This window comes from Arachis hypogaea, chromosome 20 (genome assembly GCF_003086295.3).
Source record: "Arachis hypogaea cultivar Tifrunner chromosome 20, arahy.Tifrunner.gnm2.J5K5, whole genome shotgun sequence".
Classification (NCBI taxonomy): Eukaryota; Viridiplantae; Streptophyta; class Magnoliopsida; order Fabales; family Fabaceae; genus Arachis; species Arachis hypogaea.
The window spans coordinates 91,266,158-91,269,945 of NC_092055.1; the positions used below are offsets into that span (position 1 = coordinate 91,266,158).

Here is a 3,788-nt window from a genome sequence, read left to right on the forward strand (position 1 = left end):
AATCATGATGCTATGGATCATGATGGCCCGGTCTATAGTAACTTCAGACCGGTTGCTAGTGGGAATGATTGAGCATTGAATAAACTCCAACCATCCTCTAGCCACAGGCTTGAGGTCCAATCTTCTTAGTTAAACCGGCTTGCCTTTGGAGTCAATCTTCCATTGAGCTCCTTCTACACATATGTCCATAAGGACTTGGTCCAACCTCTGATCAAAGTTGACTCTCCTTGTGTAGGGGCGTGCGTTCTCTTCCATGTTTGGCAAGTTGAACGCCAACCTCACATTTTTCGGACTAAAATCCAAGTATTTCCCCCGAACCATTGTAACATAGTTCTTTGGATCCGGGTTCTTACTTTGATCATGGTTCTTGGTGATCCATGCATTAGCATAGAACTCTTGAACCATTAGGATGCCGACTTGTTGGATGGGATTTGTTAGAACTTCCCAACCTCTTCTTTGAATTTCATGTCGGATCTCCGGATACTCATTTCTTTTGAGTTTGAAAGGGACCTCAGGGATCACCTTCTTCTTGGCCACAACATCATAGAAGTGGTCTTGATGGGCTTTGGAGATGAACCTTTTCATCTCCCATGACTCGGAGGTGAAAGCTTTTGTCTTCCTCTTCCCCTTTCTAGAGGATTCTCTGGTCTTAGGTGCCATCAATGGTAATGGAAAAAAATCTTATGCTTTTATCACACCAAACTTAGAATATTGCTCGCCCTCGAGCAATAAACAAAAGAATAGAAGAAGAAGAAGAAGAAGAAATATGGAGAGGGAGAGGGAGATGTGGTTTCGGCCAAGAGGAGTGTAGAGGGGTGTGTTGTGTGAAATTGATGAAGAATGGAGGTCTTTATATAAGGAAGGGAGGGGGGAAAGGTTTCGGCCATATGGGTGGGTTTGGGTGGGAAATTGGTTTTGAATTTTGAAGGTAGGTGGGGTTTATGAGGTAGGTTTATGGGGAAGAGTGGATGGATGTGAGTGGTGAAGAGGTGATGGGGAAGAGAGATTGAGGTGATTGGTGAAGGGTTTTTGGGGAAAAGTGTTTATGGGGTTGTGTGAAAGAGAGTGGTGAGAAGAAGTGAGTGGAGGTAGGGGGATCCTGTGGGGTCCACAGATCCTGAGGTGTTCAAGGATTTACATCCCTGCATCCATTAGGCATGTAAAAATGCCTTTGCACACAACTCTGGGCGTTCAGCGCCAGGTTGGTGGCCATTTTGGGCGTTCAACGCCCATTTGTGTGCCATTTCTGGCGTTGAACGCCAAAACCATGCCTGTTCTGGCGTTCAGCGCCCAGAAGCTGCCCATTTTGGGCGTTCAGCGCCAGAACCATGCTCTGTTCTGGCGCTGAACGCCAGACAGATGCTCCTCCAGGGTGTGATTTTTCTTCTGCTGTTTTTGATTCCGTTTTCAATTTTTATATTTATTTTGTGACTCCACATGATCATGAACCTACAAAGACATATAACTAAGAAAAATATAGTTAGATAAATAAAAATTGGGTTGCCTCCCAACAAGCGCTTCTTTAATGTCAATAGCTTGACAGTGGGCTCTCATGGAGCCTCACAGATGTGCAGAGCTTTGTTGAGACTCTCCAACACCAAACTTAGAGTTTGGATATGGGAGTTCAACACCAAACTTAGAGTTTGGTTGTGGCCTCCCAACACCAAACTTAGAGTTTGACTGTGGGGGCTTGGGTTTACTCTGCTTTGAGAGAAGATTTTCATGCTTCCTCTCCATGGTTGCAGAGGAAGATCCTTGAGTTTAAAACACAAGGGAGTCCTCATTCCATTGAAGGACTAGTTCACCTCTGTCAACATCAATCACAGCTCTTGCTGTGGCCAGGAAAGGTCTTCCTAGGATGATGGATTCATCCTCTTCCTTTCCAATATCCAGGACTATGAAATCAGCAGGGATGTAAAGGCCTTCAACCTTTACTAACACGTCCTCTACTTGTCCATAAGCCTGTTTTCTTGAACTGTCTGCTATCTCTAATGAGATTTTAGCAGCTTGCACCCCATTGATTCCCAGTTTCTCTATTACAGAGAGGGGCATGAGGTTTATTCTTGAACCAAGGTCACATAGAGCCTTAAAGATCATAGTGCCTATGGTACAAAGTATTATGAACTTTCCAGGATCCTGTCTTTTCTGAGGCAATGTCAGTTGATCTAGATCACTTAGTTCATTGATGAACAAGGGAGGTTCAACTTCCAGAGTATCAATGCCAAATAATTTGGCATTCAGCTTCATGATTGCACCAAGAAACTTGGCAGTTTGCTCTTCAGTAACATCCTCATTCTCTTCAGAAGAGGAATACTCATCAGAGCTCATGAAGGGCATAAGGAGGTTCAATGGAATCTCTATGGTCTCTAGATGAGCCTCAAAGTCCTTTGGTTCCTCAGAGGGAAGCTCCTTATTGATCACTGGACGTCCCAGGAGGTCTTCCTCCTTGGGATTTGCGTCTTCCTCTCCCTCATTGGGTTCGGCCATTTTGCTTATGTCAATGGCCTTGCACTCTCCTTTTGGATTCTCTTCTGTATTGCTTGGGAGAGTACTGGGAGGGATTTCAGTGATCCTTTTACTCAGCTGGCCGACTTGTGCTTCCAAATTTCTAATGGAAGACCTTGTTTCATTCATGAAACTCACAGTGGCCTTAGACAGATCAGAGACTAGATTTGCTAAATTAGAAGCATTTTGTTCAGAGTTCTCTGTCTGTTGCTGAGTGGATGATGAAAAAGGTTTATTATTGTTAAACCTGTTTCTTCCACCATTATTAAAGCCCTGTTGAGGCTTTTGATCCTTCCATGAGAAATTTGGATGATTTCTCCATGATGAGTTATAGGTGTTTCCATAAGGTTCACCTAAGTAATTCACCTCTGCTATTGCAGGGTTCTCAGGATCATAAGCTTCTTCTTCATAAGAAGCCTCTTGAGTACTGTTGGATGCAGCTTGCATTCCATGCAGATTCTGAGAGATCATATTGACTTGCTGAGTCAATATTTTATTCTGAGCCAATATGGTATTCAGAGTATCAACTTCAAGAACTCCCTTCTTCATAGGCATCCCATTACTCACAGGATTCCTTTCAGAAGTGTACATGAACTGGTTATTAGCAACCATGTCAATGAGTTCTTGAGCTTCTGTAGGCGTTTTCTTTAGGTGAATGGATCCACCTGCAGAAGTGTCCAGTGACATCTTTGATAGCTCAGATAAACCATCATAGAATATATCCAGGATGGACCATTCTAAAAGCATGTCAGAAGGACACTTTTTGGTCAACTGTTTGTATCTTTCCCAAGCTTCATAGAGGGATTCACCTTCTTTCTGTCTGAAGGTTTGAACATCCACTCTAAGCTTGCTCAGCTTTTGACCAGCTTATCCCAAGAGTTCAGGCTATCCTTAGGTTGAAAGTCCAACCATATTCTAGCTCTGTCTCTTACAGCAAATGGGAAAAGCATGAGCCTGTAGACTTCAGGATCTACTCCATTAGTCTTAACAGTATCACAGATCTGCAAGAATTCAGTTAAGAACTGAAAAGGATCTTCAGATGGAAGTCCATGAAACTTGCAGTTCTGCTGAATCAGAGAAACTAATTGAGGTTTCAGCTCAAAGTTGTTTGCTCCAATGGCAGGAATGGAGATGCTTCTTCCATGTAAATTGGAATTGGGTGCAGTAAAGTCACCAAGCATTCTCCTTGCATTATTATTATTTTCGGCTGCCATATCCTCTTCCTGTTCGAAAATTTCTGAAAGGTTATCTCTGGATTGTTGTAATTTAGCTTCTCTTAATTT

At 43.0% G+C, this 3,788-nt stretch overlaps 1 non-coding gene across 1 annotated transcript; it reads left to right on the forward strand.

The window, feature by feature from the left end:
* Positions 1-3,246: 3,246 nt before the first annotated feature.
* LOC112787795 (small nucleolar RNA R71) lies at positions 3,247-3,354 on the forward strand. Its single transcript, XR_003195187.1, has one exon. It is a non-coding gene; the product is annotated as a small nucleolar RNA R71 (small nucleolar RNA).
* The last annotated feature ends 434 nt before the right edge of the window (positions 3,355-3,788 follow it).